At 41.8% G+C, this 14636-nt stretch overlaps 1 protein-coding gene across 12 annotated transcripts in view; it reads right to left on the reverse strand.

Moving 5' to 3' along the window:
- The window catches only part of EPHA5 (EPH receptor A5), a 420893-nt gene that overhangs the window by 381579 nt on the left and 24678 nt on the right, over positions 1–14636 (reverse strand). The window lies entirely within an intron of this gene.

Raw genomic sequence — 14636 nt, forward strand, 5'->3', positions numbered from 1 at the left:
GAACATTCCCAGGAGAATAAGACAACATTCCCTGTGTTCTGAGTAAACGAAACATTCTTAAATAAATGTATATGTACAGCAGGTGGGAACTTTGATTTATATTTGTCCCAACGTGGCTGAAACACCAGGAGCTGTTATTGGTGGATTGTCACATGGCCTTGTAAGCTAGGAGCTGTGAGCTTTCCACCCTACCAAATGGATTAGGTTGCTCAAATCCCATTAAAGTTAACAGGAATTAAACATCTAAATTCCCTGTTGTATACAGTGTTGTTGTAACTGTTGCTCTCAGGATATGTATTTAGCTATGATTCTCTGAGTACATTTCCCAGATATGAAGAAGAGCTCTGTATAAGGGAGCATGTCTCTCTGACCAACAGATATTCCCTCACCCACCTTGTCTCATCCATATCCCCATGGCAACTCTGATCATCCCATTCTGGATGTTTATGAGGAGAACTCAAACCCCTATCATCATCCAGCCTGGGCTGAACCTTACAGGGGAATACTCTTCTCACACTGCTTTGGCTCTCCGGCTTCTGTTCTTACATGAGACTAGGAAGTCCAGAGTTATGCAACAGTGAAAAATACAAGGAGGCCATGGGCATGGGGATTACTCAAGTATTTCCAAGCCTGAAAAGATTTAGTTTGGGATCAGGCAGAGTCTGGAGAGAAGGGGGTTGGTCTTGATTTATCTGGAGTGGTTTGCCTATCCCGAATTATACATCCTTTCCCCACCCCCACCCCCTCTCATGAAAGCATTGATCTGTCCGCAGTCACGTATCCTAGCACATTAGTATTATGTACGGAAAATTGCAAGTCGTTTTTTTTAAATCACCTGACAATACATTTATTTTGATGGGCACCAGTGACTAATTATGCTCCCTTATACTTTCCTTAAAAATCATTTGTATTGATTTTCCTGCTGCTGGGATTGAAATCATCAGGGCTTTGCCTGATAATTATCTTAACCATAATCCATATTTTTAAAGATGTAAAATAAACTCCAGAATTAGTGGAGAAACAAAAAGCAGATATGCCACCATTAAGGTTAATTGCATAAGTCCATTCAGTTATTCAGTCTGGCATCAGAATAAAGGAAACCGTAAACCAGGAGACGGTTTGGTAATGAAGTGACTTTATCTCACAGGATTATACTTGTGGCTATGGCTTTAATTGTACAATCGAGAAGGATTTGTGACATAAACTGACTAATCTTGCATTATTGTAATGATTTGTAATCATAGCACTGGCTATGATTTACTGGCTTATTATATATTTGCATGTTATAATCAGCAAGAATAGGCAGTGCATGCCCCACAATTCATAACAACACTTAAAATTATACATCTTGCAATGAGCTTTGACAGCTGGCCAAGCATAAACAGCTTGGAGGTCTGAAACCTGAAAAATCTGAAGTGTGCATCGTTTCAGCTCCTCGAGAAAATAAAGCTAATGAAATTAAACTGAACAACAATGTGTATATTGAAAAAAAAACATCCAGGACTGAATTTTTGCTGTGATTAACTGAGGACTAATAATTCCATATGGGAGAAAACAGACCAAGTGCCATGTCTCTGGGGACCATTCTGCTAGCCCTCTGGCAAGGTAGCAAGTTACTGAACTGATGGCCTCGCTTTCAGAATGATCTTGAGATGTTCACACATCAGGCTAGCAGCAGCCAGGAGAGTCCCGGATGTAACAGAGTCATCAGGGCACATCTCCACTGGAGCTGGAAATGTAATTCTGAGTTCAAGACAACATACCCAGGCTAGCTCTGATTGAGAAAGCATGGCAAAAACAGCGTCCTAGCTGCAGGTCACAAACAACTAACTACCCTAAGCACGTACCTCTGGTCTCACAACGCAGTGGCTACTCTGCTATTTTTACCATGCTAGCTTGATCAGAGCTCTTGCAAGTATGTCTCCTCGAGCTGGAAATTATACCTGCAGCAGCAGTGTAGACATGTTAGTGTCATGTAATTAGCGCCCCAAACTGCTGTGTGCAGGCACACGCCACAAGGGGCCTCAGAAAAGGAGAGAGAGCTGGGCCCATCGTGGGAGGAAGTTGCCATCACAGAATGAAGTGTTGGCTGACAGCCTGAGGATGAGGCACAGACTGAACAAACACTCAGTTCCATCTGCAAGAGAACAAAAGCTCCAGACCCCTCTATCGCCCTACTTAACAGTCGTTAACAGGGGGTAAGGCTTAGGGATTTCACTATCTTTATGGCCTGGCCCTGCAGACGCACAAACGAGTAATTGTATCCAAGTGAGCAGTCCCTCTGAGTTCATTTGGGCTAGTTGCCTGAGTAATGCTACCAACACGCTCAAGAATTTGAAGGATTGGACCCTTAAATAGTGATAAATTATATTATGGCAAGTCAGACGACATGATGATATTTCCCCCTCACACACATTGTGGGCTACTGTTCTTCCTCACTTTTAGGGCTTGATCCAAAGGCCGAGGCAGAATGGCTGTTCATTCATGCAATGAGAGCGGGCTTGAGCCCTTAGGTAGCAGTTGCCCGCCCTGGATGGCAGGAGTGGCTGCCACAAGCATACAAACTCATGTGTCAATATAGACCAGCTATGAACTTCACTCACATTGAAAAAAGATTGTTCTCTCATGTCTCCAGCTCTCATTCACCTCTGAATCTATCCTTGAGCTCAGCCACAGGGGACACGTTCACTTAACTGTATTTTGTATTTTAAATAAAAATAGAAGAGTAATTTCAAGCTTAATTATACGTAGGGAAGTCTGTAGATTCTCTTCCAGCAAATGCTAATAACTCTTCCAGGTCTGCAGCAGTAGGGTTTTTTTTTTTGTTTTTTTTAAAAGAACAGTTACCTGACAGGGCACAGCAAGCTGCAGCAGCGACCTGAGCCCCGTGGTGCTCTTTAATTCTTTTATACTCACCATACAGCTCATGGGAGGCTTACAATAAATCCCAGGGGCATCTCAGCATGTGATGTCACAGCAGTACAAGCAGAGATGATTGACAGAAGTGGTGTCAGCAATGCCGCTACAGTGATACCTCTCTGTGCAAATTTGGTTCCATTTAAATACTAGTTAGTAACGCTATCAATTTTCCTTGTGGCATTGGAAGTGATGGGAGCATATAACTCTGGTGGGTGCTTTGAAATAAAAAAAAACACACAGGACCACCAAAAGTGGATATTTGTTATACCTTCTGTAACTTGTACTTAATGTCAGACTGTTTCTATACCTTGAACGGTAATAAGAAACAATAACGTTGTATCGTTATAACATTTTGTCCCAGTAGAAGATGGAGACCATACACTAGATAATAGAGCTGGACCATTGTTTTTTCAATCAAAAATGAGGTTTTGTTGCAAACAATTTTTTTTTTGGAGGGAAAGATGTGTTTTCAATTAAGCCATTTGAGTTTTCATTGAAAGAAACCCCCAAACCAACAGATTTTTGGATTTCAGCATTTGAAACAAAAACCTTCAGTTTTCTGGGGGGAAAATCCCACCTGTTTTTCAAGGGGGATTGGGGATTTCCAGGCTAGTCAGAGTGAGTAAGAAAAAAAAGTATTTGTGGGGAATAAATATATATATATATTTTTATTTGAATTGGAGTTGTTTTGATTTCATTATTTGAAATTATAATAAGTTTATAATAAGTTTTTCTTTTTTTAAAATAAACCCTTTATGGTGGTTCTAATTAAATTCCAGTTATCATCCAATGCATCTTGATGCAAATAAGCAAAAAGTTATCTAGTAAATATTCTGACTACTTTCTGACACAATAAAATGTAGAATCAATAAGAAAATGAAACTTAAGCTATATATTTGCTTAAATAAATGTATATTGTTACAGTATACACTCCTAGGTAGCAGAAATATGCACCAAATCTAGTCTAAAGGTTCTATCTAGTTGCTAATCAACATGTTTTAATGGTTATATCAACCAATGAGACTCCATCTCTCTTTAGGAAATAACTGAAGTACAAATAGAAAAGTTGATTAAAATAAATGATTTAAATCAAGCCTTTCCACCTGGTGATTAAAATCATTACTTAAATTGCAGATTTAAATCAATCCACCCTGTGACCAGCTCTGCTAAGCAATATGAAGCTGAAGCAGAAAGTTTATTAGAAGCGCTTAACGACAGGGATATCCTCTGCTTGATCAGTCACATAGCTGGAGTTTGCAGTTATTCAAAGACAGTCAACTGGAAACCTCTCTCTCCAAGGCCTTACTCCTCTTACACGTGCGGAGGGGGGGGCAGGGGAGAGTTCAGAAACACTAAGCATTGAACTAACTCTGCTCCCACTGACTTGAAGGGGAGCAGGGTTAGGCTAATGATCACAGCTCCAGAAAATCCCACTTCCCACGGTTTCTATTCTCGCACCTTTTTTTCAAAAGTTTATAATATTCCAGAACTTTCACCTTCCAGACGGAACTTAATAGGGTTTGTCCCCGTCTGCAGTTGTCAAGGTTTAAAATTTGAGCAAAAAAAATAGTCCAGTTGTTTTTTGGTCTTGAGCCAAAGCTCGGCGAAGTCAGTGGAAGGACTCCAATTGACTTCAGTGGGCTTTGGGTCAGAGCTTTTCAGAGCTAGTCAGCAAAAAAAAAAATTTATAATAAATAAAATTTAAAAAAAAATCCACCAATTGCCTCCATTATAAAAAATGAAAGCTTACTGCAATCTTGAATTAATTGTTAGCCACAATGCAAGTATCTAGAGTAAAAACACATGCAAGCTAATGGAACAAGACCAGGACTACGTGTTTCTTAGCCATACAAATGGCTTATGTGGTTAAGTGATAGGTGGAATGCCCGGTATGTGAAGAGATGGGTACATGCTTTAAACTGGGCAACACAAACTATAAACTCTAATTCAGGTTTTAAAGACCTGCATTTTCTAACGTGAGTGCTGTAACAGTGGTGTTTAATCCAGGAAGATTTAATATTATTCAGGATCGCACTAACTATATATAGTGTTAGAATGTCATTACTAAAAACACATTAGATTCAAAAATGCCTGAAGTTGTGCATGAGACAAAGAGAACACAACGCTCTTCGAAGATAACGTCATTCGAAGTGCTTTGATTCCTGAATTTTAATTCCTGGATGCTGGAGAAAAACGAATGTGTTTCAGCATGATATGAGATTGTTTATTCAACGTGCCCATACAGAGGAACCTAATTCTGACAACTTCATTTACTGAGATGCATCAAGTTCTTCTATGATATTGGCTCAAGAAATTAACATAAGGCTAGTAACGAAAAAGATTTGTTTTCACATTACTATTAATAGTCATTTATTTTATAGCACCTGAGAGTATGCTCAGCACTTCACACGCAGTTAACAAGTTACGATCCTTTCCCCCAAGCTGCCAACGGACTAAGGCCCAAATCTACAAGGACTCACACATCTGCTTAACTTTACACACTATAACAGTCCCACTGAACTCAGCTATTCTGACGTGATCCAATGTCCACTGACAACATGGAAACCTTTCCAGTTACTTCAGTGGGCATGGATCAGGCCCCCAGTGCATGTTCATAAGTCTTGGCAAGATCAAGGCCCTAAGGAATCACCCTACAAGCTGCTCTGCTTGGGTGACAGCCCATTGCTTTCAATGACGCCGCACAGCTTCGGAGGTCCACGAGCATGGGGAAGGATCGGAGCCTAATTTCAGGCAGCATGCAATTAGCGGCGATAACCAGATGGAAAGAAGGGGTTAGAGAGGAAGGTCATCAATAACATTATAAGGCTACATAGTGAGGAGTGCTCTGTAGCGTGATGTAGAAATGATTATTTTTAAATAATGGCAAATAGACGTATTTAATTTCTGAGGTTGCTAATTTCTTGCAGGCATCACAGAAGGAATGGGTCTTGAGGAAGGATTTTTAATAAGGAGAAAGTGGCTTTTTGAACAAGCTCAGAATAAATACGCTTGGCGAGGTGAGGGGGATCTCACACAAGGCATGTGTATTTAGGTGGGGCCAAGATTCAGTCTGGGGCTATAACCACACACTGATTCTGATCTCACATGCACCTCTTCAGCTGTAGACTTCGCAGTTACTCTGACATGCACTGGTATATCATAGAATCGTAGGACTGGAAGGGATGTCGAGAGGTCATCTAGTCTAGTCCCCTGCACTCATGGCAGAACTAAGTATTATCTAGACCATCCTTGCCAGGTGTTTGTCTAACCTGCTCTTAAAAATCTCCAGTGATGGAGATACCACCACCTCCCTAGGCAATTTATTCCAGTGCTTAACTATCCTGACAGGAAGTTTTTCCTAATGTCCAACCTAAACATGTCTTGCTGCAATTTAAGCACATTGCTTCTTGTCCTATCCTCAGAGGTTAAAAGGAACAATTTTTCTCCCTCCTCTTTGTAACAACCTTTTCTGTACACCTCTACCCCGATATAACATGACCTGATATAACACAAATTCGGATATAACACAGTAAAGCTGCACTCTAGGGGGCGGGGCTGCGCGCTATGGTGGATCAGCATGTCTGGCTCTGACATTCTGCTCTGAGCGGCATGTTAAGGGTGGGATGCAGGCGGGAGGGCAAGCGGAGTGAGGAGGCAAATGGGGAGGTGAGCGGCAGGCAGAAGGAGGGTGAGGAGGCAGGCGGGTGGGAAGACAGCAAGCAGGAGAGCGGCAGGCTGGTGGATGCAGGGAGGTGCACTGGACAGATGGTGAGGAGACCAGTAGGGAGGCGAGCGGCAGGCAGGCGGGTGGGTAGGTGAGGTGAGGAGGCAAGCCGTGGTCCGGCAGGCAGGAGCACTGGGCGGATGGTAAGAAGACTAGTGGGGAGGCTGATTTGTCCTGAGCCCCGCACCTCTCTAGGGACAGCTCTGACATACTGCTCTACGGGTGCTGGGCCGGGGCCGAGGGGTTGGATAAAGGGCAGAGGGACTTGGGGGGGGGGTCAGCGGACCAGGAGCCTTCCCTAGCCAATATAACGCGGTTTCCATCTATAACGGGGTAAGAATCTTTGGCTCCCAAGGACCGTGTTATATCAGGGTAGAGGTGTATTTGAATACATGGCCCTTCAGTTTTCTCTTCTCCAAACGAAACAAATCTAATTTTTTTCAATCTTCCTTCATAGGTCATATTTTCTAGACTTTAATCATATTTGTTGCTCTTCTCTGGACTTTCTCCAGTTTGTTCACATTTTTCCTGAAATGTGGTGGCCAGAACTGGACACACTATTCCAGCAAAGGCCGTATCAGTGCAGAGTAGAACAGAAAAATTACACAAGAAGTACTAAAGGAGTACTGTGGAGAGGGATCTCATAACACTGTTGCAAAAAAGCAAACGCTCCTGCTAATACATCCCAGAATGATGTTTGCTTTTATGCAACAGCATTACAAGATCCCTTTCCACAGTACTCCTTTCTAGGCAGCCATTTCCCATTTGGTATGTGCACAACTGATTGTTCCTTCCTACGTGGAGTACTTTGCATTTGTCCTTATTAAATGTCATCCTATTTACTTCAGCCCATTTCTCCAGTTTGTCCAGATCATTTTGAATTTTAATCCTATTCTCCAAAGCATTTGCAATCCTTCTCTGCTCAGAATCATCAGCAAACTTTAAAAGTGTACTCTCTATGCCATTATCTAAATCACTGATGAAGATATTGAACAGAACCAGACCCAGAACTGATCCCTGCTGGACCCCACTCGATATGCCCTTCCAGCTTGACTGCAAATCACTGATAACAACTCTCCAGGAACAGGTTTCCAGCCAATCATGCACCCATCTTATAGTAGCTCCATCTAGGTTGTATTTCCCTAGTTTGTTTATGAGACGGTCATGTGAGACAGTATCAAAAGCCTTACTAAACATTAGTAAGTTTACTAATGGTCAACATGGTCAAGATATACCACATCTACCACTTCCCCCCATCCACGAGGCTTGTTACCTTGCCAAAGAATGCGATAAGGTTTGTTTTATATGAAGGTCTGTGGGATAAACACAGGTGTGTAAGCTGAGGCAACGTCATTGACTTTAACAGAGTTGTGCCCACTTACGTTAGGCCTAATTTTAACAAACAGGAAATGATGGTTTATTTATGTATATAATTTGTTATTTGTCCAAATTCAGCCCTAGTATAAGGGGGCACAACTCTGTTAAAGTCAATGATGTTACTTCAGCTTAGACACCAGTGGTTACATGTGACCCTCAGGTATACAACTGTATGTCAGAGTAACTCTACTCAAGTCTACAGTTAGAGATATGTAAGTGAGATCAGAATCAGTATGTAAGATATATATAAAGCTACTATCATTTGTTTGTATATATGATAGATAGATAGACAGACAGACAGACAGACAGACAGAACCACACACACACACAATGGGCCCAGCAGTTTATTTAAATAATCACAATGGTGTTGCTTAACAAACAAGTGATTAATGTTTGTCATCATTACCATGCAATAGAAGATTGCAAACTTTGTTGCAAAAAGATAGCACTGGGCCTATGTAGACCAAGCACATTGGTCCTTAAAAGAGGTGATGCCAAAAAGAAAATGATGCTACCATGGGACCATGGCCATTAGGCAAGAGAATGGGATGACAGACATTGGCTATATGATCTCTTCCATCGCTAAGGCACCAGGACCCAATGCTGTAAACACTTATATAAGAGTCTAACTTACCACATATGTGCAGCCCAGCTGACGTCAAGGGAACCAATCATGTGTGTAAAGTTTAGCAAGTAAGCATGTAAAAGATCAGAGCTATCGTTCCCAAAGGATATAACATGTAATCTTGTGAAAATGGTAGGTTGTATTTTGCCCCATTACACTTGACATCATCCCTTAAAATATTCCTTTTAAAATATTAAAATGTTGCTTCAGATTGCCTCAATTTTCCTCCAAAGATGTGTGCAACTTATCATATTTATTCCTCTTGTAGCATAATTCTTTTTGCATTCCTAGCCAAATTAAGGGCGGAGAAGTGCTAATGTATATTTTCAGTATTATTTTCATCTTTACTAGACTCCCCACTGCTAGCATGAATTCCAGCCTCACCCTTTTAGTGTCTCTCTCTGTTCTGCCTTCAACATTGTTCACAACTTAACAGCCGCATTCACTGGAAACAACAGAGGTTTCCAACTGTGGTGCCCTAAATATGCCAGTTACAATCAAAGCTACATGACATGGCTCAATGGTGCCAAAATCCTCCTTGTTCTTCCATCCCTCCTTTTTTTTGAAAATTATTATTATTTCTACCCTAAAATCAGTCAACAGTGCAGGGATTTCAATGCAAAATCTCAGGCTCCACTCAGAACGAGAAAGAGCAACTCAAATATATTCATGAACCATGCTGACTAATCTAACCCTTAGTTATTTTTAACTTCAAAAGACATACACATAAGGGGAGCTCTCTCAGAAGAACGAACCAGAAACACTGCTCATCAAAAACCAAGCACTCCCCCCTACTGAGACAATAGACATCTGCAAGGTCAGCTCTGCTGAATTTCCCCACTGACATATGCGTTTTGCCCGGGTTTGCTTTCATCGGCAGGGGCAACTGTTTTCTCTCTTTCAGAACAAATGTAATTAATTAGTCAACTCTTTAGTATCTGCTGCAATGAATGAACAATTATCAGCAAACCCAGTATCCTCAACATCTCCACAAGACAAGGTTCCTTAGTGCATGTTTGTTTTCCTCTCTCAGCTTAAAAAAACCCAGAACATGTAGCTGTGCAGTGAGCCCCAGCAAACAGCCGAGTCTCAAAGGACCATCGAGGGTTTCCTGCTGCATGCTGCAGAAGTTCAGAGAAATCAACAGGGAACAAAAAAGACTGGTTATACAAAAGTACAGCAGGTGTGTCATGTTCTAATTTGGAAAAAAAAAAGTCCTAAGAGGTGTTTGCAAGGAAGTTTAAAAAAAACCCACAAGAGGGAAAGTTCTAAAAACACTAACCCAACTGATTGTTACTACCGAAACAAAAATATCAGACATAATTGCTGAACAAATAGAGCCAACTAAACCCCAGTGTTTACTTTAAAAGGCAATTGTTGCAATTAGCCGGATGTAATTACAAGCACGTGCACTTCTGTACGGCCAAATCAAACAAGATGTAAAGCATGTGTCTGCTGGGAGTTCTGGGTGGGGTGTACCCAGACCTAAGAGCCTTGCAGGGTGTCCTACCCTGAATCTGCCCCTCTCTGGATCCTGTCTGGATCTGGTATAAATATTTCTCTTCCATCATTTCCCATTGTTTCGATGTCTGTGGGTTTGATATGTAATAAAAAAGGATGTTTAGTAAAAGCAAGTGCAGTTGCTGCTTGTCAAGCTTAATCATTGTCACAGCCACAACTACATAAATTTCTAATGTGGCTCGCTTTATTGAAATCTACCAAGTACCCTAGGAAATGCGCCAGGAGGGGTATAAAGTGCAAGTATGCTAGACATGCCCATTTTTAATAAAGAAAGCCGAGCCACAAATGTTGGGGATTTTTGTTTATCTGGACGTCTTTTAGCTCGTGATCACAACTACATGCATAATTCTGCTCTCAGGTGACTCTAGGGTAATTCAGAGAAGTGAAACCAGATTTACAGCAACTGAGAGCTGAAGGCAAAATTGTCCCCTCTGCCAGTAGTGGTGATAGGATAAAAACTTTGCCCAGGTGCTGCATCAAGGGGCACCTCAGGCATCATCAACCCTTTAGGACCACTTAGGATGGAAGAATCCCATGCGCTGCTACAGACTAGGGACCGAATGGCGAGGCAGCAGTTCTGCAGAAAAGGACCTAGGGGTTACAGTGGACGAGAAGCTGGATATGAGTCAACAGTGTGCCCTTATTGCCAAGAAGGCTAATGGCATTCTGGGCTGTATAAGTAGGGGCATTGCCAGCAGATCGAGGGACTTGATCATTCCCCTGTATTCGACATTGGTGAGACCTCATCTAGAGTACTGTGTCCAGTTTTGGGCCCCACACTACAAGAAGGATGGGGAAAAAATGGAAGGAGTCCAGAGGAGGGCAACAAAAATGATTAGGGGGCTGGAGCACATGACCTACAAGGAGAGGCTGAAGGAACTGGGATTGTTTAGTCTGCAGAAGAGAAGAATGAGGGGGGATTTGATAGCTGCTTTCAACTACCTGAAAAGGGGTTCCAAAGAGGATGGATCTAGACTATTCTCAGTGGTGGCGGATGACAGAACAAGGAGTAATGGTCTTAAGTTGCAGTGGGGAGGTTTAGGTTGGATATTAGGAAAAACTTTTTCACTAGGAGGGTGATGAAGCACTGGAATGGGTTACCTAGGGAGGTGGTGGAATCTTCTTCCTTAGAGGTTTTTAAGGTCAGGCTTGACAAAGCCCTGGCTGGGATGATTTAGTTGGGAATTGATCCTGCTTTGAGCAAGAGGTTGGACTAGATGACCTCCTGAGGTCCCTTCCAACTCTGATATTCTATGATTTTATGATTCTTTAACCCATAGTCTACAGATGGCCCCCTGGGATCTGATCCAGAGTTCAGCAGATGGCAGGTCGTGGGTGGGTACTTCCTGTGCTTTACCCCTCCACAACCTTTTTGTGAGGATTTTAACAGATACAAGCATGGGAAATGCTTCGCACAGGCTCTGTGCTCTGTTAAGGAGGGGGCTCCAGGGATAGCAGACAGTGAGAAAGCTATGCTACCAGGTACTAGGAGCAGAGCAGGGAAACCAGGAGGAGAAAATAGCACCATATATAGCAGGAAGGATAGTCCAGGGGTTCGGGCATTGGATTATGAGTCTGGAGACGTGGGTCCAATTCCCAGCTCTGCCACAGACTGCCTACATAGCCTTGGGTAAGTCACAGTCTACTCCAAGCCTCATTTCCCACCTGTAAAATGGAGATAAAACTTCCTTACCTTCCAGGGTGTTCAGAGAATAAAATCCATCCATGACTGCCAAGTGCCCAGTGATATGACTCAGGGAGGGTTGCTACCCACCCAGACTTTACCGGGTGCCATAGGTAAGCAGTTAAATAGACTGGACCACTGGACAGACAGTTCTAGTCCAGTGCTTTCCCCAAGAACCACAAAGTCAATGGGCCATAACCTGAGCTGGTGTAAATTGGCAAAGCTTTAATGAAGTTTCACTGATTGACACCAGCTGTGGGTCTGACCCACGGTAATTAATTAAGAAATGGCAAAAATGGCTTATTTCTATCTGGAGACATAGCTGTGGGAAGAGCATGCACAACCCTGAGCCCTGGCTCCAGGTTGGATTGGATTGCCCCTCCACCTTCATAGATTTGACTTCTCAAGCTGCTTGCAGGTGGAGTGGTTTTCACCAGTGGCGCTAGTCTGCATTTCACTGGTGACGGTGAGATCAGGAGCAGACTGAATTAAGGCCAAACAGGAATTTTCTTCCTGTATATTTGGAAACAGCTTAGCAAAACTGAGGCTGCTACCACAATATAAATAATAAGTTATCATCTAATAAGTTATCATCATTTGCAGTAACAGGATGTAGACAAAATTATTGCCCATACTAACCACCCCGTGGAACCAATTGATTTCAAAATATGAAAATTACCATGTGTCATTCTCAGGATAACAACATTTTGCTAAACCGCCCTAAAATTATTCATCTTTGTACTGAAGACAAGTGTTGAGAATTTCAGTCTGAGTCTAATGCTGTCCTGAAAATCATAAGTGTTCATAAAAATCATGTGCCCAGTCCAAAAATCATGAAATCAGCTTAAATATCATGAGGGTTTGGTTTTTTTTAAATTAATAAATTTGAGTCCTATTTTTATTTGCCTTCTGGTATCTGAGCTGGCTTTTAGGGTTCAGTCACTCAACATTCCCACGCTTTCCTATGCAACTATGAGGACTAGAGGTTTACTTTTGTAGGAAAGACGAGATTCTCATGCAATCTCTTGATTCTAACAGCTGTAGCTTTAACAAAATATTAACTTTCACGAGACTCATGATAAAATCATGAGAACCGGCAACACTGCATGAATTACTGAAAGGAGGAGTTTCAGGAGGATATATTATCATAATAGTAACTGTAGTATCCCTGCAACAGTCGTATAATAAATGTAGCCATAAAATTCTTGAAGTGAATAGAAACTGAAGGATGGTATTAGATGGAGGGAGAAAAATGATGCAAAGGGGTTGTTCCAGTACATATACTATATCCAGACACAGTTCTCACTGACAGGAAGTGTTGCATGAGGAAAGGTTTCTCCTTTGCTTCCTGCAGAGGTGCGTATTCCCTGAACCTTCCCCTCAAAGGATGTCCTGAGAACAACAAATTTGTCTTGAGAAACCTGGCTTCCCAAGGAATAGCCCACCTTCCTCTGATCTTATTTTAAAATTAAAGCTCCCCACTTCCAAATCTGTATGCCAAGCTGAGCGTTATTTTAAATATTTACATCAGGCTGATATTTAAAAGAAATATTACATAAATGAGAGGACTGGAGCTTTGCTGACTGTAGAGGTGATAAATGGGTCGGGGAGGCAGATCAGAAAGATACTTCTCACCACTTGAAAAATACTGCCAATATGTTAGGCCAAACAGACAACTGGGCTAATTGGACCTCATGAATTTTTATGAAGCCCCATGAAAACGAAGGAAATTTAGGGACTTCTGGCAATTCAAAAACCAATTCTGACTGCCTGATTCACTTTTTATTGATTTGGGCAAGTTAATTTAAGAAACAAACCCTTCTCTATTGACTCAATTACAAGTTGATTTGGTATTCATGGGTCTAGCTTATGATTTTAAACCAAGGGAGGTAGTTGGAAAGTAAATCTGTAAATATATAAAGCTTCTCTGGGTAATGGAAAAAGAAAGCTGAGGCCTATGCTTAGAACAGTTAGCGTCTTCCCTGCTCTGGATTGCACATGCACATACAAATCTACGGGACATTCGGGCTGTTATGAGTTCTGCACTCGTGGCTGTAACAGTGTTTTAGTATTGCTGAAAATACAATACTGCTGTCTTATGCTGTGGGGGGAAATACTAGAAAGAGTTGGCACCATAGAAAATAATAATATATTATCCAGTACCTAAAAAATCTTTTGTTAGCGGGACATTCTCCACTCAGGTCTTCACAGCTCATCTTAACTCTATATGTTGTTCTGCTGGCATGTGATCATTGAGATGCCCACACATGTAGTAATAATACCTAGCTCTTATAGAGCACTTTTTCATCTGTCTATCTCCAAGCGATCCACAAAGGAGGCCAGTGTCATTACCCCCACGTAGAGAGAGCACAGTACAACAGTCAAAATCCTCCATGCACATCTCAAAGGGGAACTCTGCCTTTAGGGCCTGATCCAATTTCTGTTAACATCAATGGAAAGAATTGGATCAGGCCCCTAGTGCAGTTCAGGAGAAACTCTCCATTCTCTCCAATCTCTTACATGTCTGAAGTCAAAGACAACTACAGTCAGCTTTTGGCTATCAGTGACTGCTGGCATACAACCAATTCAAATTAGGCCTCTGTTTCCATATATAAATTATTGTCATTTGCATGACAATCAGTAGCCAATCAAGATTCGATTCCAAGATGACACTGCAGTCATTTACAGCTGCTGACTGTCTACAATTCCAGGTATGGTATTTCAGAACCCTCTCCTGATTAAAGACTCCTATGAGTCCCACTCAGCAACTGGTGCAGGAGCTGGGG

The sequence above is a fragment of the Gopherus flavomarginatus genome, chromosome 3, assembly GCF_025201925.1.
Source record: "Gopherus flavomarginatus isolate rGopFla2 chromosome 3, rGopFla2.mat.asm, whole genome shotgun sequence".
Lineage (NCBI taxonomy): Eukaryota > Metazoa > Chordata > Testudines > Testudinidae > Gopherus > Gopherus flavomarginatus.